This window comes from Bos grunniens, chromosome 3 (genome assembly GCF_055505025.1).
Source record: "Bos grunniens cultivar Pamir isolate PY7600 chromosome 3, Bosgru_T2T1.0, whole genome shotgun sequence".
Lineage (NCBI taxonomy): Eukaryota > Metazoa > Chordata > Mammalia > Artiodactyla > Bovidae > Bos > Bos grunniens.
In genome coordinates, this window is record NC_141167.1 from 104,256,099 (window position 1) to 104,277,832 (window position 21,734).

Genomic DNA, 21,734 nt, shown 5'->3' on the forward strand with positions numbered 1-21,734 from the left:
CATGCCTTGTGCTCTCTCCTGAAAGAAGGCAGTGTGGTGTCGGCAATATTTCTTGATTGGGTTGGTGTGCTACAGGAAAAAAAAAAAAATCAGTGACATAACCTGGGCATTTGAAAAGGTAGGAACTTCTTTAGATTGAGCCCTGGTCCTGATCGCTTTCTCAGTATCTCAGAGAACCAAAATGAGGACAGATGTTCCTCTGAGATTCCACAGTGGAGTAACCAAGATCACTGTTAGGAAACAGACATCCTTCAGGGATCTCAGAAGGAACAGGGATGTCTTGGGATGGGTCAGTTATTTTCCACGACATTTTTTTTTTTCATGTTGAAGTGTTAGGAACTAGGTGGGGCCTGCTGGAGCAAGAGAATGATCTAAGGAACATGTGACTTAGAACAATTCTACCAACATAATTTTAAACTTGCTCTTCTTGCCTCATGAATTACTAATGGATTCCAAAGCTACTTTTTACCAATACATTTTATGGGTTGTCACTTAGATTTGATAAATGAAGGAGGATCAGGCTCTCTTTAAAAAAAAAAAAAAAGAGTGCTTAATGAGGTTACTGATGTGGAAAGAGGGATAATTAATTCCTGATACACAGAGAAAATGACTAAAAGACAGGTGACTCACTTTTTTCAAATAATGGATCATTGAAGAATCTGTAGCAAATTAAATCTCTGAAAACCATGTAACAGCTACATGAGGGCTTGCTAGATTTTACTTAGAAACCAGTAATAGTGGTTATCTAGGAGAGAAGTTGACTGTCTGGGGGATGAGTAGAAGAGAGACCAAATAAGACATGAGGCAAAGAAGACATCATCTGCACATACACATGCTTGGAGGGGAAGGAGCGATGCCAAGGGAAAATATTTTTTGAACCTACAGTTTTACATGGAGCCTAACTATTCATCAAATATGAATAAAGTAAAATCCATTTGTTCCTTTTCCAGGAAATCTTCCCAACCCAGAGATCAAGCCAAGGTCGAACCTCTTTCTACATATTAGCCCCCTGAAAACAATTGATTTCTCTCAGCCTCAGTTTCCCTATTTGTAAAAAAGTGGAAAAGAATGTATTCAACTCAGTGTACTCATAAAAATTAACTTATTCACAAATGTTTCCTAATTATTAACGCATGCCCTTCAGTATCTTACATGCTGTTAACTGTTAACATGAGTATGGTAACCAAAGTTCTTGTCTGTGTAAATTCTTGAGTGATTTTCACACACACACACACACACAATCCAGCTTGTTATTCTTCCCACCTGTGGTTTCCCATGATGTACTCTGCATATACATTAAATATATAAGATGACAATAATACTCCCTCGTCATACTCCTTTCCCAATTTTGAACCAGTCAGCTGTTTCATGTCCAGTTCTGACTGTTGCTCTTGACCTGCGTGCAGTGTGTCAGGAGACAGGTAAGGTGGTCTGGTACTCCTGCCTCATTAAGAAGTTTCTGTAGTTTGTTGTGATCCACACAATCAAAGGTTTTGGCATAGTGAGGGAAGCAGAAGTACATATTTTTCTGGAATTCCCTTGATTTCTCCATGATCCAGTGATGGTTGGCAGTTTGATCTCTGGTTCCTCTGCCTTTTTAAAACACAGATTGTACATCTGGAAGTTCTGGGTTCACATATTGCTGAAGCCTAGGTTGAAGGATTTTAAACCTAACCTGCTCGCACGTGAAATGAGAGTAATTGTAACATAGTATAAACATGATTCGGCATCACCCTTCTTTGTGGTTGGAATGAATGATGACCTTTCCCTGTGCTGTGGCCACTGCTGATGTTTCCAAATTTACTGACATATTAGGGCAGTGTTTAAACAGCACTATCTTTTAGGATTGGGTCACCACCACTATCTTCATTTGTAATAATGCTTCCTAGGGCCCACTTGACTTCACACCCCAGAAGGTGCAACTCTGAGTGAGTGATCACACCATCGTGGTTATAAGGACTGAACTGTTAACCCATGGAATCTGATACTATCTTCAAATAAAGAGTATCAGAATTAAGTTGAATTGTAGAATATCCACCTAGTGGTCAAGAATTGTTCAGTGGTTAGTGGAACCCTCTCCATACTTCTTATAGAGGAATTTGGTGCACAGTTTTTATCTTTTTTTTTTTTTTCTTATTCATACAGTATTTATTTGTCTTCTTTCTGTCAAGCCCTGAGCCAACCACTTTCCCCAGACTGCCTGGGGAGGTACAGGAAAAGGAACACCCAGGGCAGAGGAGACACGGGAAAAAGAACTATGGGAGGTGGATACGGCTCCCTCACATGGCGAAGAGGAGGAGAAAGGCTGCCAGCAGGCAAAAGAGCCCCATGGCCTCCGGGAGGGCAAAGCCCAAGATGGCCTAGGAGAAGAGCAGCTGCTTCAGAGAAGGGCTCCTGTCATAGCCAATGATGAGTCTCCCGAACACAGTCCCCATTCCAGCTCCGAAGCCAGCCACCCCTACTGTGGGAGCCCCAGCTCCAAAGAATTTGGCTGCTGGGTCTATGTCCCTTGAAATGGCACTGGTGTGGAAGCTGTGGCTAGAAGTAAGTGAGGTGGTCAGGGGACGAGGGGCTGCCAAGCTGCTGTGGCTCTCATCTCTCAGAGTCTCCTGTCGTCTTAGCACCACTGCAGACAGTGGTCGGCTCAGTAGTGTAGAGGTTCTCCTGATCAAGGAGGGGGTTGAGACGAACTTGGCGCAAGTGGATCCCTTATGATTATACACTGGAGAGGATGAATAGATTCAAGGGATGAGATATGATAGACAGAGTGCCTGAGTAACTATGGACAGAAGTTTGTAACACTATATAGGAGGTAGTGACCAAGACCATTCCAAAGAAAAAGAAATGCAAGAAGCAAAGTGGTTGTCTGAGGAGGCTTTACAAATAGGTGAGGAAATATGAGAAGAGTAAGGCAAGGGAGAAAGGGAAAGCAGAGTTCCAGGGAAGAGCAAGGGGAGATAAGAAAGCCTTTTAAAATGAAGAGTGCAAAGTAATAGAGGAAAACAATAGAATGGGAAAGAATAGAGATGTCTTCAAGATAATTGGAGATATCCAGGGGACTATTCATGCAAGGATGGGCAGGATAAAGGGCAGAAACAATAAGGTCCTAACAGAAGCAGAAGAGATTAAGAAAATGTGACAAGAATATACATAAAAACTATACAAAAAAAAAAAGGAGTCTTAATGATGCAAATAACCACAGTGGTGTGATCACTCACTCAGAGTTGGACCTTCTGGGGTGTGAAGTCAAGTGGGCCCTAGGAAGCATTATTACAAACGAGATAGTGGTGGTGACCCAATCCTAAAAGATAGTGCTGTTTAAACACTGCCCTAATATGTCAGTAAATTTGGAAACATCAGCAGTGGCCACAGCACAGGGAAAGGTCATCATTCATTCCAACCACAAAGAAGGGTGATGCCGAATCATGTTTATACTATGTTACAATTACTCTCATTTCACGTGCGAGCAGGTTAGGTTTAAAATCCTTCAACCTAGGCTTCAGCGATATGTGAACCCAGAACTTCCAGATGTACAATCTGTGTTTTAAAAAGGCAGAGGAACCAGAGATCAAACTGCCAACCATCACTGGATCGTGAAGAAATCAAGGGAATTCCAGAAAAATATGTACTTCTGCTTCCCTCACTATGCCAAAACCTTTGATTGTGTGGATCACAACAAACTACAGAAACTTCTTAATGAGGCAGGAGTACCAGACCACCTTACCTGTCTCCTGACACACTGCACGCAGGTCAAGAGCAACAGTCAGAACTGGACATGAAACAGCTGACTGGTTCAAAATTGGGAAAGGAGTATGATGAGGGAGTATTATTGTTATCCTAAATATTTAATGTAAATGCAGAGTACATCATGGGAAACAGCAGGTTGGAAGAATAACAAGCTGGATTGTGTGTGTGTATGTGTGAAATTCACTCAAGAATTTACACAGACAAGAACTTTGGTCACCATACTCATGTTAACAGTTAACAGCATGTAAGATACTGAAGAGCATGCGTTAATAATTAGGAAACATTTGTGAATAAGTTAATTTTTATGAGTACACTGAGTTGAATACATTCTTTTCCACTTTTTTACAAATAGGGAAACTGAGGCTGAGAGAATTCAATTATTTTCAGGAAGCTACAATGTAGAAAGAGGTTCGACCTTGGCTTGATCTCTGGGTTGGGAAGATTTCCTGGAAAAGGAACAAATGGATTTTACTTTATTCATATTTGATGAATAGTTAGGCTCCATGTAAAACTGTAGGTTCAAAAAATATTTTCCCTTGGCATCGCTCCTTCCCCTCCAAGCATGTGTATGTGCGGATGATTTCCTCTTTGCCTCATGTCTTATTTGGTCTCTCTTCTACTCATCCCCCAGACAGTCAACTTCTCTCCTAGATAACCACTATTACTGGTTTCTAAGTAAAATCTAGCAAGCCCTCATGTAGCTGTTACATGGTTTTCAGAGATTTAATTTGCTACAGATGCTTCAATGATTCATTATTTGAAAAAAGTGAGAGTCACCTGTCTTTTAGTCATTTTCTCTGTGTATCAGGAATTAATTATTCCTTTTTCCACATCAGTAACCTCATTAAGCACTCTTTTTTGTTTTTAAAGAGAGCCTGATCCTCCTTCATTTATCAAACCTAAGTGAGAACCCATAAAAGGTATTGGTAAAAAGTAGCTTTGGAATCCGTTATTAATTCATCCGGCAAGAAGAGCAAGTTTAAAATTATGTTGGTAGAATTGTTCTAAGTCACATGTTCCTTAGAGCATTCTCTTGCTCCAGCAGGCCCCACCTAGTTCCTAACACTTCAACATGAAAAAAGAATGTTGTGGAAAAACCTGACCCATCCCAAGACATCCCTGTTCCTTCTGAGATCCCTGAAGGATGTCTATTTCCTAACAGTGATCTTGGTTACTCCACTGTGGAATCTCAGAGGAACATCTGTCCTCATTTTGGTTCTCTGAGATACTGAGAAAGCAATCAGGACCAGGGCTCAATCTAAAGAAGTTCCTTCCTTTTCAAATGCCCAGGTTATGTCACTGATTTTTTTTTTTTTTCCTGTAGCACACCAACCTAATCAAGAAATATTGCAGACACCACACTGCCTTCTTTCAGGAGAGAGCACAAGGCATGAAATATTCCCTCAGGCAGTGGGAGGACCTTTCTTACTAGTAAGAAGGTGTGGATTCTGAAATTGCCTTCAGACTGAAGCCTTTGAATTAGTAGTGATGTCAGCTTGAAGACAGAGGAGAGCTGGGCAAGGGTCTTAGGGAGGGGGCCCTCACACTAAATAATAATCCTATTTTAATCACATTTGGGGGCACGGTTCACATTATTTAGTTATTGTGAGCAGTTATTCATAATTCGTGTTAGTTCTGCTGCCTTATAGAGCTCACATTCCTTCTTTTGAAATTCATTTTTAATTGGAGGATAACTGCTCCACAATGTTGTGTTGCTTTCTGCCTACAATGATGTGGATCAGCTTTAAGTACACATATAGCCCCTCCACCTTGAGCCTCACTTTCACCCCATGGCCCCCCATCCCATCCCTCTAGATCATCACAAAGCACAAGGCTGAGCTCCCTGTGCTATTCAGCAAAGTTCCTTTAGCCATCTCTTTTACACATGGCAATGCATATATTTCAATGCTACGCTCGCAATTCATCCCACCCTCTCTTTTTCTTTCTGTGTTTGGAAGCCCTGTACTCTACATCTGCATTTCTATTCCTGCTCTGCAAATAGTTTCATTAGCACCATTTTTCTAGATTTCATATATATGTGTTAAAATGTGATATTTGTTTTTCTCTTCCTGACCGATTCACTCTGTATAACGGGCTTTAGATTTGTCCACCTCAGTTAAACTGAACTCCTATCTGCTCCTTTCTATGGCTGAGTGACATTCCATTGTATTTATGTACAACAACTTCTTTACCTATTCATTTGTTGATGGATATCTAGGTTGCTTCTACATCCAGGCTATTGGAAACAGTGATGCAATGAACACTGGAGTACATGTGCCTTTTTGAATTACAATTTTCTCAAGGTATATGCCCAGAGAAGTATCCACAGGGATTGCTGGGCCATATGGTAGTTTTATTCCTAATTTTTTAAGGATCTCCATGCCGTTCTCCATAGCGGCTGTATGCAATGAACACTGGGGTGCATTTGTCTTTTGAAGCACAGTTTACTCAGGGCATGTGCCCATGTGCCCTTTTACTTCCACGAGTTTGACTGTTTCAATACCTCATATAAGGGGATTCATGCAGCATTTGTCCTCCTGGGTCTGGCTTACTTCTCTTGGTATAATGTCTTCCAGGTTGATCCATGTTGTCTCATGACAGGATTTCCTTCTTTTTAAGGACGAATAATAATCCACTGTATGTATATACTACAGTTTATTTATCCATTCATCTGTTGATGGACATTTAGGATGTTAACACATCTTGGCTATTGTGGGTACCGCTGCAGTGAACTTGAAAGTGCTAATATGTCTTGGCGACCCTGATTTAAATTACCTTGGTTAAATACACTAATGTGAATGGGTAATACATATGGTAGTTCTGGTTTCTATTTTTTAACTTTTGAGTAACCTTCATATTTTTCATAATGGTTGAACCATTTACCATTGCACTAACAGGTAAAAGTCTCCTTATTTTCTACACAAACTCACCAACTTTGACTAGGATTTCTTGTTTTTCTGATCACAATCATTCTAACAGGTGTGAAGTGATATATCATTGTGTGTTTGATTTTCATATCCTGGATGATCAGTAGTGATATTAGATTCCTTTTCAATATGTCTTCTGTAAACAGAGCTCTATTCAAGTCCCTTCCATATTTGAAATAAAGGCTCCTAAACTTTTTGCTATTATGTTGTATAAGTTTCTTATATATTTTGGAAATTAAGCCCTTATCAGGTTTTTGTTTTTGTTTTTTTTTTAAAGTCACTCAGTCGTGTCTGACTCTTTGCGACCCCATGGGCTGTAGCCTACCAGGCTCCTATGTCCATGGGATTTTCCAGGCAATAGTCCTGGAGTGGATTGCCATTTCCTTCTCCAGGGGATCTTCCCAACCCAGGGATCGAACCCTGGTCTCCCGCATTGTAGACAGATGCTTTACCATCTGAGCCACCAGGGAAGCCTCATATTTCCATAGGATTGATCATGTAATGTGCCTATATTAGGCATTTTGTTGTTTTGATAGCAAAATTTTGAGGCAGGTATAGTTTTTATCTCTAATTACAACTATGTAAATAAACTGGTCTTCAGGGAGGTTGGGAAATATTTAATGTCACACAGTACTGGTGTGCATGGATGTCTGCATAGCCCAGGACTCAAGTCTTCCCTGGAAAGCAGAGTGCAAATTATTAGCTGAAGTGTTATTTACTTATGATTATTATGCTTACTTACTTATTATTATTAATATATCAAGTAAAGGTATGGTTTATTTATTATTATTATACTGTGGTTCAACAAATTATACTAATAAATTATGAATGGATTCTATGTCATCCATCATTTATTTATTTAGGGAAAAATAGCCAATGATTGAATGCTGGAATGAATGATTGATGGAGCTTCATTCCCTGGGTGTACTAAGAAAGTCTGAAAACACACCAAATGTCATTTCAAAAAAGGGCCTGATAGAGTTAACTGAATTAACGGCTGTAGTGTAAATTAGCACAAGATATTTGGGGGGTACTAGTGGAAAAGCTTCTAAATGGATACAGTCCAGATATTGAGACAATTTTGAAGATAATGAGATGAGACGAATTTGGTTTCTAGTAGACCGAAAACAGCAGAACAACAAGCAACACTAAGAACTGGACATGGAAAAATGAACTGGCTCAAAACAGGGAAAGGAGTAAGTAAAGGCAGTATATTTTCACCCCGCATACTTAAATTATATGCAGAGTACATCATGCAAAATGCTGGGCTGGATGAAGCACAAGCTGGAATCAAGATTGCCGGAGAAACATCAATAACCTCAAGTATGAAGATGATGCCACCCTTAGGGCAGAAAGCAAAGATGAACTAAAGATCCTCTTGATGAAAGTGAATGAGGAGAGTGAAAAAGTTGGCTTCAAACTTCAAATTCAAAAAACTAAGATCATAGCATTCGATCCCATCACTTCAGGGAAACAGATGGGGGAAAAAATTAAAACCGTGATAGACTTTATTTTCTTGGGCTCTAAAATCACTGAGGACTGAGACTGCAGTCATGAAATAAAAGATGCTTGCTCATGGGAAGAAAACTATACCAAACCTAGACAGTGTATCAAAAAGCAGAGACATCACTTTGCTGACAAAGGTCCTTATACTCAAAGTTCTGGTTTTTCCAGTGGTCATGTATGGATGTCAGAGTTGGACCATAAAGAAGGCTGAGCACTGAAGAACTGAGGCTTTTGAACTGTGGTGCTGGACAAGACACATGAGAGCCCCTTGGACACCAAGGAGAGCAAACCAGTCAATCCTAAAGGAAATCAACTCTGAATATTCTTTGGACGGACTGATATTGAAGCTCAAACTCCAATATCTTGGCCTCCTGATGTGAAGAGCCAACTCATTGGAAAAAACCTTGTTGGGATGCTGGGAAAGATTGAAGGCAGGAGAAGAAGGGACGACAGAAGATGAGATGGTCGGATGGTGTCAATGGACATGAGTTTGAGCAAACTCTGGGAGATAGTGAAGGACAAGGAAGTCTGGCATGCTGCTCCATGGGGTCGCAAAGAGTTGGACACGAATGAGCAACTGAACAGCATCATACAACCCTAGACCACAATGACTCATGGTCGTGTGGCAGAAAAAGTAGAATTTCACGAAGGGATCCTATTCCATGAGCTTATGGCTAAGAAACCTGAGGGATCATGTTGTCCTGTTCAAGTCCATTTTGGAGCCATGTAAAAACACAGCTGAAATGAGACTGTTAGTACTGGAAAATCATGATAGACTTTGTGGCCATGGTTAAGTGTTTTAATTGTCAAGAAAAGCCCAGAGATCAGTAGAATGTGGTATAAGGGGAATGTAGAAAAACTGTGGATGGGGGTTAAGATATGTGTGTTTAGTAAACCCTAGTCATGACCATTGAGGGAGACAAACCTGGGTGCTGAAGCTGAAATGGAATGGGGTAGTAAGTTTTCCATACCAGATGCATAGGGAGCTGGGGAATGTGGCAAGCACAATCTTAACCATGGAGGAGCAGTACCATTGTCAAAAAATTCCTCATATTTCCTAACTGGTGCATGATATTGGCACTGGGGCTTTGAGACAATGTATTGAGTGACTCACTCTGCACTGCCTCAGTGAAGGGTGAGGAAGTCCATGGCAATGGAGCTTTGTGATATCAGCATGAGTGTGACAATTTATTTTTGAGATTGCAAGCACATGGTATTTGGGGTGGGAAACAAGTGCATCATGCCAGATCTGGGATATTCCCTCTGGGTGGAGCTGCCTGGTCCTTATAAAAGGAGTCTCTACCACCATACTGCTATCTTTGTGCTACTCAGTCATAGGTCTTCTTTGGAGCCTCTGGTGCGTACAGTTTTAGATGTTTTTAGCACTTGTGTGGTAGGGTATAATCTTAGGGTAGAAGTGGCTGTATTTTAACAAATTAGTGCTCTCTATGGGAATAAGAAGGTAATAAGAATTTAGGGGTAGTTTTAGTCTTGTTCTTGACATCTTAAATGTGCTCTTAAAGGAGACGAGAGGAATGGAATCAGCGGCACAATCTTAACCTAGGGAGAGTCAGGGAGAGGAGATGCCGTGTCTCAGTGCATTCATTGCAAATGAAGTCTTCTCAGCCTGCAGTTCCACTGAGTGCTGCATGTGGGCCTTTGCATTTCTCCTTGGAAGCCAACAGTCAAGTCAGTTAGACCAGCAACCAAAACCTCAAGGGAGAAATTAGTAGAGATGTTTTTGAGATTGGCTAGAAGTTTCACATCCTGATTATTTTTCTTCAGAGTGTGCTTGTATTCACACAGCATTTGTGTAAGTAATTTTTTCTTCAAAAGTGGTAGAAGAGGGCTCCCTATTAGTGGAAGAATAGGGCTTTCTGTTATGAACAATGCTGTTTGTATTTCAGATTCCTTGAGACCCAGGGAAGCATGTCTCACCATCCGCATCCGCATCCACATCCGCATCCGCATCCGCAAAAGCATCACCATCAGCATCACCATCAGTGCAAGGAGCCCTGCCATCCACCTCCAAAAGTGTGCCCACCCAAGTGCCATGAGCCTTGCCCACCTCATCCATGCCCACCTCCAGTGAGCCAGCAGAAATGCCCTCCTAGGCCACCATGCCCACCCTGTGAGCAGAAGTGTCCACCCAAGTGGAAGTAACAGCACCAGATTTCATCTGGACCAAGAAACAACAAGATCCAGGCTCTCCCGTTGTCCACCCTTCGGCCATGGTGACGGATTTCGTCTTCCTTAACCTCCCATGTGCCCGTCTGTAATCCGCATTGTGATCTCTACCCTGTGAGAACTTAGTGTGTCTATTCTTTGATTCTCCAATAAAGCCTGTGTCCTAGTGAGTGCACATTTCTTCTTACATTTTTCTTTTGCACTTTGTGTTTTTAATGTCTCCTGTCAACAACAAGTATTCTTCTCTGTGTTCCTTTTACTCCCATTGGATTTTCGGAGTTAGACTTTTCCTTGATTTGAGTTCAGCTTTGCCTGAAATATGTCTTTTGGATTGGATCCATCAAGGAATTCTTTCACTGGTTTCAAACGTGTCTATCTCTCTTCCTTATAGGACCCTGAAAAGAACTGAATTCTCTCAGCCTCAGTTTCCTAACCTGAGAAAATGAGGAGAGAATGTATTTGACTCAGTGTACTCATAGAAATTAATATATTCACAAATGTTTCTTAATTATTGATACATGCCAGACCCATATGTTAAGGACATGATAATGGTGACCAACGTCCTTGTCCATCTAAATTCTTGAGGGCATTTTACACACACACACACACACATATGAAGAAGACAAATAATAGTCCTGTGTGTGTATATGTTAGAGAAAATTTGGAGAAGAGGTCTTCCAAAGTGGCTTTTTGGGCAATGACCTGAGTGATGAAATGAGTGAGCTTTGAGTGTATCTGGTTTACATTGTACCATGAGAGGTGATGGCAAGTGCTAAGGCAGAGGAAATTAACCACAGAAAGGACAGTGATCAAGGAGACACTGCCTCCAAATGGGGTCAGAGAGGTTGGGATCCAAAGATTTAATAATGATTTTCATTATTTATTCATAGTTTGACAGTCATACTATGCTGATGGCCTAACGGTCTCAAATTTTATATCTATGCAATTCTCAACTATAAATTAAAGATAAATCAAAATTGCTGAATGAATTGTAGGACTGCACGATAGAGCTGCACTAATTAAGAGAGGATGCTATCCCATAAGAAAAGACACAGAGATCAATGCAATAATAGAACATCCAGACATAGATCCATACCATACATGGTCAACTGATTTTCAACAAGGGTGTCTCGGTAATTCAACAGATGAAAAATAACCTTGTCAATAAATGATACTCAAACTGTTGGATACTGATACAGAAATAATTGAAGCTTGGCCTTTAGCTAACACCATATAAATATTAACTCAAATTGTACCATAGACTACAACATAAGATCTAAGATTCTACAATTTCTGGAGGAAAACAGGAGAAAATCTTAGCTGCCATGTGTTAGCCTAACTGTTATTAAAAATCAGTATCCAAAATATGTAAATAACTCACAAAGTCAGTCATAAACAGACACTGAATAGAAAACTGGACAACAGTCACTTTACAAAGAAAATGCCTTCACATGGCCAACAAAGTTATTTTTAGAACTTCTGAAAGTCACTAACATTAAATAAAGAGTATTCAAAATGCAAACCTGATGGGTACAGCCTTCAAAAGTCTGGAAATGACAAACTAATTTAATTAAGACACAGGACAAGCAGCAAATACACAACACCTCTGGGAGGAGTCTGGAATTGTTGCCAGTACTTGGGAAAACAGTTTGGCATTATCTGTAAAAGCAGAAGTGGGATACTTCTGGGATCATTTGCTACAGAAATGTGTGAACATGTGCACTAACAGACATGAGGAAAACGTCCTAGTGTTCCTAACAGCTCCACAAAGGAAACAACTTTGAGGTCAACCAACAGTACAACAAGGAGAGAAATGAAGTGCTGTATAGTCACACAATGACATACTAAACTTCACTAGTGGATAGGCCAAAGCCACATAGTGTCAACTGAAGGATGAGAGACAAAGATACGGTATACAGTATAATTCCATTTATGTAGTGAAAAAGCTAGTAACTTAACTATAATTTTTAGAGATATTCCTATGCTGATGCTTAAAAACAATAAACAAAAAGCAAGAAAGTGATTATTAGGAGTCATGATTGTGGTCACTTCTAGTGGAGAAGGTATGGGACGCAAATAATAAGGAAACTTGCATCTTTTGAAGAGTTGGTAGTATTCTTTTTCTTAACTTCATGATTCTTGACAATAAAGAGATCAGTCTATGATTACCCACTTCATACAGCAAAGCTTTATGGACTTTCTGAATATGTTGGCCGTGTTCTCCCGAAATCAAACAAAATTTTATTTTTTCTTTTCCTTTTTCTTGTTTTTCTTCAAGACAAAATTGAGGAGTATATCATGTCAATAATATTAGGCCAGAGCCCTATCCAAGAGTACAAAGTCACCCCCTTAAAAATAAAATCAGTGCTTTATAGTGTTGGAAGCACAACAATAAAATTCTTTATGTATTTTGTTACTATAAGATGATAGAATTTAATGGAGTCAACTTCCCTATAAGATGGGAACACTGTTAATAATAGGCCTACCTTTCATATCATCACTCTCACAAAATGCAGTTTTGCTTTGCAAAAGGATTAATTTTTTAAATTAATTTAATTTTTATTGAAGAAGACTTGCTTTACAGGATTTTGCTGTTTTCTGTCAAACCTCAACGTGAATCAGCCATCAGTTTAGTTCAGTTCAGTCACTCAGTCGTGTCTGACTCTTTGAGACCCCATGAATCGCAGCACGCCAGGCCTCCCTGTTTATCACCAACTCCCCAAGTTCACCCAAATTCATGTCCATCGTGTCGGTGATGCCATGCAGCCATATCATCCTCTGTCATCCCCTTCTCCTCCTGCCCCAATCCCTCCCAGCATCAGAGTCTTTTCCAGTGAGTCAACTCTTCGCATGAGGTGGCCAAAGTATTGGAGTTTCAGCCTCAGCATCAGTCCTTCCAATGAACACCCAGGACTGGTCTCATTTAGGATGGACTGCTTGGATGTCCTTGCAGTCCAAGGGGTTGCAAGAGTCTTCTCCAGCACCACAGTTCAAAAGCATCAATTCTTTGGTGCTCAGCTATGTGTATACATATATTCCTTAGTGCTTTTAACCATTTTTAAAAACTATCTTTACAGGATCATATGTACTTTCAGGTAAAAGAAAATAAATGTGATGGTAGAGAATTACATACAAAGTTGGGACTTTGAACTTCAGCATAGTATGGCTGGAAAACTGTGAATGAATTATCAAAATCTTTGATACATCTTTCAGATCCACTGTCTTCAACCCCATTTGGAGACATTGTCTCTCTGATGACTGTTCTCCCTGCAGTTACTCTGCCCTGCCTCAGCACTCGCCATCTCCTCTCACTGGTACAGTGTACCCCAGATACTCAAGGCTCACTCTTTTCTTCACTCAAGTCTTTGCCCTAAAAGCCACTTTGGAAGAGCTTTTCTACACAGTTGTCTCTAACATTCCCCCTGCATCTCTATTATTTGCCTTGTATGTGCACATGTGTGTGTCTGTGTGCGTGTGCAAAATCTTTTGAAGAGTTTAGATGGAGAAAGGACTTTAGTCACCATCCTCATGTCCCTAGCACATAAGACATTTCCTGGCATGTGTTAATAATTAGGAAACATTTGTGAATATATTAATCTCTATGAGTACGAGGAGTTGAATAGATTCTTGCCTACTGGTTTTACAAATAAAGAATCTGAGACTGAGAGAATTCAACTCTTTTCAGGGTCTTCAAGATAGAGATAGAAACAAGTCTGAAGCCAATGAAGGAATTCGTTGACGAATCCAGTCCAAAAGACATATTTCAGGCAAAGCTGAACTCAATGATGGAAAAATCTAATTCTGATAACCCAATGGGAATTAAAAGGAACACTCAGAAGAATACTTGTAGCTGACATAAGAGATGAAAAACACTATATGCAAAAAAAAAAGAAAAAGAAAAAAAACAAAGAAAGAAATACATATTGGGCTATGAATATGCTTTATTGGAGAAGCAAAAGAATAGACACACTAATTGCTCATGGGGTAGAGATCACAACGCGGATTACAGACCGGCACATGGCAAAGAGAGATCAAGCGATGATCCTGCTGCTCTTCTTCCAACAACGTGGTGTTGGCTTCAGGAAGCAAGCCTTGTCTCTGTCAGCTGTCGGTTGAGGAGGAAGATTAAGGAAGATGCAGTCCATCACCATGGTCAAAGGGAGGACAATGGAAGAGCCTGGATCATGAGTCTGTTACTTCCACTTGGGTGGACACTTCTGCTCGCATGGTGGGCATGGTGGCCCAGGAGGGCATTTCTTCTGGCCCAGTGGAGGTGGGCATGGATGAGGTGGGCAAGGCTCATGGCACTTGGGTGGGCACACTTTTGGAGGTGGATGGCAGGGCTCCTTGCACTGATGGTGATGCTGATGCTGATGCTGATGTGGATGCGGATGCTGCTGGTGAGACATCCTTCCTGGGTCTCAAGGAATCTGAAATACAAACAGACAACAGTATTCATAGCAGAGAGTCTGATTGGTAGAACATTTAGCTGCGCCAACAACCCGCCCATCCCTAAGGCTCCTCTTGATTCCTAAAAAGTCTTTATGGTTTTTTATAGCTTCTTCACCCTTTGTTTTTAGTATCTCTTGCCCTCACATCTTCAGTCTTTTCTGGTTAGTCTCTCCTTTACCTCTTTCTAAAACAAAATTACCTACACAGGTGTTGTATGAATACAAACATACTCTGAAGAAGAATCTGGATAATAAACTTGTAGCCAATCCCCAAACAAATCTCTACTTATTTCTCCCATCAGGTCTTGGTTGCTGGCCAAACTGACCTGACTGTGGGCTTCTGAGAGAAATGCAGAGACCCAACCTAGGCACTCAATGGGACTAAATGCTGAGAAGGGTGCATCTGGAACTAATGTGTGCTGTGCTGTAGCACAGTATCTCATCCCCCCTACTCTCTCTCAGATTAAGACTGTGCCTCTGACTCCATTTTCTCCTCACATTTAAGATCGCATTCATGACCAAATACCAAAAATTTACCCCTAAACCCTCATTATCTTCTTTTTCCCATTAAGAGCACTAATTGCTTCAACTAAAGCCACTTCTACCCCCAAATTAAACCCTACCACCCAAGTTCCATAAAGATCTCTAAGAGTTGTGCTCACCAGAAGCTCCAAAGAAGACCTATGACCGTCAGGACAATGACAGCACTGTGATGGAGACTCCTTTTATAAGGACCAGGCAGCTCCACCCAGGGGGAACATCCCAGGACTGGCATGATGCACTTGTTTCCCACCCCAAATACCACATGCTTGCAATCTCAAAAATAAATTGCCACACTCATGCTGATATCACAAATCTCCCTTGTCCATGGACTTCTTTATCCTTCATAAGGAAGTGCAGAGTGATTCAATGGAGACCTGGTCACATACTCCCTGTGCCATTGTTATGCACCAGTTAGGAAATATGAGGAATTCTTTGACAATAGTGTTGCTCCTCCATTGTCAGACTTGGTGATTCTTCCTCTCCCCAGCCCCCAAGAATCTGCTATGTAAAACTTCCTCCCTATTCCATTTCACCTGCCAACACCCAGCTTTGTTTCCCTTGATGGTCGAGACTGGGATTTACTAATCTCACATATCTTAAGCACTACCCACAGTTTTTTTAAACTCACCTTCCTTACACCATGCCCCACTGGTCTCTAGCCTTTTATTGACAATTAAATGACTTGGGGCCACAAAGCTCAATCTTGTTTTCCTAATTTTCTAGTTTCTTGTGTTGGCGGTCTCATGCCAGGTGTGTTTTCACACGGCTCCATTCATGGATTTCGACAGGAAAACTTGATCCTTCAGTTTTCCAGGCCATAAGGTCACAAGTTGAGATGCTTTACTGAAGCTCTACTTTTGCAGATGTATACACTGATCTCGTCTCTGCAGCCATATGACCATGAGCAACTTGTAGTCTACTAGAAACCCGAATTCCTCTCTCCTCATTATCTTCAAAATTGACTCAATGTCTAGGCTGTATCCATTAAGAAGCTTTTCCACTAATGCTCCCCAAATATTCTTTGCCACTTTACCCTACAGCAGTTAATTCAATTGACTCTATCCGGCCATTTTTTTTTAAATGACATTTAGTGTGTTTTCAGAATTCTTAGTATACTCAGGGAATGAAGCTCCATGAGTCATTGACCCCCCCATTCAATCCATGGATATTTTTCTCTAAACAAATAAACTAAAGGTGACATAGAACCCATCAGGAATTTATTAGTATAATTTGTTGAAACACAGCAACCCTTCAGCTAATACTAAGCACTAAGCCTTCCATGGGGGACCTTGAGTGCCCTGGGTATGGAGACATCTATAGGCACCAGTACTTTGTGACATTAAATGTTTCCCAACCACTCTGAAGATCAGCTTACTAACACTGTTATAAATTAGAGACAAAAGCTATACTTGCCTCAAAATTTTGCTATGGAAAACACAAAATGTCTAATATAAGGCATGTGACATAGCCTGTTACCAAGTCCAAGCTTGTTCCACTCACTGCAGTGAATCTGAGATGAGGCGTCTAGACAGGAAAAGGAAAAAAATGAAATGAAAAATTTCATTTTTCACCCAGGAATCAAACCTGAGTCTCCTGCATTGCACGCAGATACTTTACCAACTGAGCTATGAGGGAAGCCCATCTAGACTAGAAAGGGACTTTGTTAGGGAACCCGCTGGCTGAGACAATGACAAGCTAGTGCCTCAAAGTAATCATCTTGCTGGGGCCTGGTTGCCAGGTTCTTTTATGGGTCAGAAATGGGGTGGAGGTAAGGAAATAAAGTAAAAGACTACTCAATCCTTGCAAATTTCCCCTAGTATGGCAAGCCTCAGGTGGGGGAATATGTTAGATTCGCTTCCTTACAGTCCCTCACAGGTGGGCAGCTCAGGTTATCTCTCAAAAGCAGTCCATTATGTATGCTTACAATAACAAGGGTGGCAAGATGAGGGTTAAAAACACAGAAGCTGATCTAGCATAAATTCAAAATTAACTCTTCCTGGTTACAAAGCTTAAGGAAATATAAGCCCCTTATATGATAAGGGGTTAATTTCCAAAGTATGTAAGAAGCTCCTACAACATAATAGAAAAAAATTTAACAATCTTAATTTTAAATAGGTAAGGGACTTGGATAGAGCTTTCTTTAAAGAAGACGTGTATATATATATATATATAACCACAGGGACATGAAAAGGAGTTTAATATTACTACTAATCACCAGGGAAATGCAAATCAAAACCACAATGATATATCACTTCTGAAAATCCAGTACTTTGGCCACCTCATGTGAAGAGTTGACTCATTGGAAAAGACTCTAATGCTGGGAGGGACTCGGGGCAGAAGGAGAAGGGGATGACAGAGGATGAGATGGCTGGATGGCATCACTGACTTGATAGACATGAGTTTGAGTGAACTCCAGGAGTTGGTGATGGACAGGGTGGTCTGGCGTGCTGCAATTTGTGGAGTCGCAAAGAGTCGGACACTACTGAGTGACTGAACTCAACTGAACTGAACACAGTAAAACTTTTTTTAAAAAGTAAATTGTTAAGCCACTATGGAGAACAGTATGGAGATTCACTAAAAAACTAGGAGTAAAGCTACCAAATGGCCCAGCATATGCCCTGAGAAAACTGTGATTCAAAAAAGTCATGTGTACCCTAGTGTTCATTGCAGCACTATTTACAATAGCCAGGACACGGAAGCAACCTAGATGTCAATCAACAGATGAGTGGATAAAGATGTTGTGGCACATGTATACAATGAAATATTACTCAGCCAATAAAAAGAACAAACTGAGTCAGTTGAACTGAGATAGACAAATCTAGAGCCTTTTACACAGAGTGAGGTAAGTCAGAAAGAGAAAAACAAATATTGTATATTAACACATATGTATGGAATCTACAAAAATAGCCCTGATGAACCTCTTTCAAGGGCAGGAATAGAAATGCAGATGTAGAAAACGAACTTGTGAACACACCGAGGGAAGGAGAGGGTGGTACAAATTGAGAGAGTGGCACTGAAATACAGGCATTGCCCTGTGCAGAATAGATGATGATGGACAGTTGTTTTATAGCTCAGGGAGTTCAGCCTCGTGTTCTGTGACAGCCTAGTGGGGTGAATGGGGGGCACTGGGGTGGAAGTGAGGTTCAAGGTGGGGGGGATATATGTGTACTTAGAGCTGATCCACATTGTTGCATGGTAGAAACCCACAGAACATAGTAAAGCAATTATCTTCCAATTAAAAATAAATTTAAAAATTATTTATATCAGCTATAAAGGGTAGAAAAACTAATAATTATGAATAACTACTCAAAATAACTGATCACTAATGTCAAAAATGCTCCATTTCTTATAAAGAATAACATTGTGTAGACTAAGGCCTCTCTCGCTAAGACCCCTGCCCTGGGTCTTAGCTGTTATCTTTCTTTCTAGCTGTTATCACTGCTAATTAGAAGGAGTCAGTTTGAAGGCACTTGAAGAATCCACATCTTTTTACTAGTAACAGAGGTCTTCCTTCTCCACTGCCTGAGGGAAGATTTCACAGGTTGTGCCCTTTCCTGAAAGAAGACTGTGTAGCATCTGTTCTGTTTCTATCTTGACTGGGATGATGTAGTTGAGAAAAAGATCAGTGGCATAACCTGAGTGTTTGAAGAGGTAGGAACTTCTTTGGACGGAGTCCTGCTCCTGATCGCTTTCTCAGTCTCTCAGAGGACCAAGATGAGGACCGCAGTTCCTGCCTAGTCCTCTGAGATTGCACAATGGAGTAACCAAGATCGCCATTAGGAAACAGACACCCTTCAGGAATCCTGGGAGGAACAGCAATGTCTTGGGATGGATTAGATGCTTTCACAACATTCTTTTCATGATGAAGTCTTAGGAACTAGGTGGTACCTGCTGGAGTAAGAGAATTATCTAAGGAATATATGACTTAGAACAGTTCTGCCAACATAATTTTATACTTGCTTTTCATTCTCCATGAATTACTAATGGATTCCAATATATTTTTACCAATAAATTCTGTGGGCTGTCACTTATGTTTTGTAATTTGAAGGATTAGTCTTTCTTAAGAAAAAGGTGCTTAATGAGGTTGCTGACTTAGAAAGAGGGATAATTAGTTCTTGATAACAGAGAAAGTGACTCAAGGACAAATGGTCCTCATTTTTTTTTAATAATGCATAATTTTCCTATAATGAATATTTTCCCTTTTACAAATGGAAGCATTTGTAGCAAACCGAATCTCTGAATCTCTCTGAAAATCATGTAATATCTACCTGAAAGTTTGCTAGATTTTACTTAGAAACTAGTAACAGTGGTTATCTAGGAGAGAAGCTGACCGTCTGGGGAATGAGTAGAAGAGAGGCTAAGTAAGTCATGAGGCAGAAAAGGAATCATCAGCAAATATGCACGCTTGAAGAGTTAAAGAGCACTGCCTCTAAAATTCCAAGAGAAAATATTTTTTGAACCTACAATATTACATGTTCTTAGTTTCAGTTCAGTTGCTCAGTCATGTCCGACTCTCTGCAACCCCGTGAATCGCAGCACGCCAGCAGCTGAGATGGCTGGATGGCATCACTGACTCTATGGACATGAGTTTGAGTGAACTCCAGGAGTTGGTGATGGACAGGGAGGCCTGGCATGCTGCGATTCATGGGGTCGCAAAGAGTCAGACACAACTGAGGGACTGGACTGAACTGAACTGAACTGAACTACTCTCTGGAAAGGAAAAAAATGTATGTGTAGAGATTGCTATTCACAGCATAGCAACTACACATACTACACATTCATTACATTGAACTTTTTAAAAATTTATTTATTTTTAGTTGGAGGGTAATTGCTTTACAATGTTGTGCTGGTTTCATACAGTAACATCAATCAGCCGCAGGTATCCATATGTCTCCTCCCTCTTTGACCTCCCTGCCCCCTCTCACGCCGTCCCATCTCTCTAGGTTGTCACGGAGCACCAGGTTGAGTTCCTTGTGTCATACCGCAAATCCCCACTTTCTCTCTATTTTCGGTGTGGCAATGTATGTTTCCATGTTCCTCTCTCTATTCATCCCATCCTCTCCTTTCCCCACTGTGACAAGTCTGTTCTCTATGTCTGCATCTCTCTTGCTACCTTGCAACTAGGTTCATCAATGTCATTTTCTAGATTCCATATATATGCATCAAGGTACGATATTTGTTTTTCTCGTTCAGACTGACTTCACTCTGTGTAACAGGCTCTAACTTCATCCACCTCACAGCATTGACTTAAATTTGTTCCTTTTAATGTTGAGTAATATTTCATTGTATACATGTACCTCAACTTCTTTACCCATCCATCTAGGTTGCTTCCATGTCCTGACTATTGTCAATATTGCTGCGATGAATATTGGGATACATGTGTCCTTTTCAGTTGTGGTTTCCTCAGAGTATGTGCCCAGTAGTGGGATTGCTGGGTTATCTTGTAGTTTTATTCCCTAGTTTCTTAAGGAATCTCGATACTGTTCTCCATAATGACTGTATCAGGTTACATTCCCACCAATAGTGCAAGAAGGCTCCCTTTTCCCTTTTCTCTTTGAAGGCTGAGCTCTGAAGAATTGATGCTTTTGAACTGTGGTGTTGGAGAAGACTCTTGAGAGTCCCGTGGACTCAAGGAGATCCAACCAGTCAATGCCAAAGGAAATCAACCCTGAATATTCACTGGAAGGACTGATGCTGAAGCTGAAACTCCAAACTTTGGCTACCTGAGGCAAAGAGCCAACTCAATGGAAAACACCCTGATGCTAGGAAAGATTTAAGGCAGGAGGAGAAGAGGGCAACAGAAGATGAGATGGTTGGATAGCATCACCAATTCAATGGACATGAGTTTCTGCAAACTCCAGACGATAGTGAAGGACTGAGAAGCCTGGCCTGCTGCAGTCCAGTGAGTTGCAAAGTGTGGGACATCACTTAATGACTAAACCACAACAATGTCAAAGAGTGTTCTTCCTGTGTTTTCCTCTAAGAGTTTTAGGGTTTGTGGTCTTACATTTAGATCTTTAATCCATTTTGAGTTTATCTTTGTGTATGGTGTTAACTTTGTGTATAGCCTTCCCTGGTAGATCATAAGGTAAAGTGTCTGCCTGCAATGTGGGAGACCCATTTCAATCCCTGGGTTGGGTAGATCCCCTGGAGAAGGAAATGGCAACACACTCCAGTACTCTTGCCTGGAAAATTCCATGGATGGAGAAGCCTCGTAGGCTACAGTCCATGGGATCACAAGGAGTCAGAAAGGACTGAGCAACATGACTTTCACTTTTCACTTTCATGCATTGGAAAACAAATGGCAACTCGTTCCAGTTTTCTTGCCTGGAGAATCCCAGGGATGGGGGAGCCTGGTGGGCTGCCGTCTGTG

The 21,734-nt window shown here is 40.8% G+C and overlaps 2 long non-coding RNA genes and 1 pseudogene across 2 annotated transcripts; 1 reads left to right on the forward strand and 2 right to left on the reverse strand.

Moving 5' to 3' along the window:
* Positions 1 to 2,259: 2,259 nt before the first annotated feature.
* Positions 2,260 to 6,333, reverse strand: LOC147376540 (ATP synthase F(0) complex subunit C2, mitochondrial pseudogene; annotated as a pseudogene).
* Positions 6,334 to 9,324: 2,991 nt separating this feature from the next.
* On the forward strand, positions 9,325 to 10,537 carry LOC147376541 (uncharacterized). The gene is made up of 2 exons (XR_015161030.1): positions 9,325 to 9,537; positions 10,088 to 10,537. It is a non-coding gene; the product is annotated as an uncharacterized LOC147376541 (long non-coding RNA).
* Positions 10,538 to 14,290: 3,753 nt separating this feature from the next.
* On the reverse strand, positions 14,291 to 15,518 carry LOC147376542 (uncharacterized). The gene is made up of 2 exons (XR_015161038.1): positions 15,481 to 15,518; positions 14,291 to 14,797 (listed from the first exon to the last, which is right to left on the reverse strand). It is a non-coding gene; the product is annotated as an uncharacterized LOC147376542 (long non-coding RNA).
* Positions 15,519 to 21,734: the final 6,216 nt, after the last annotated feature.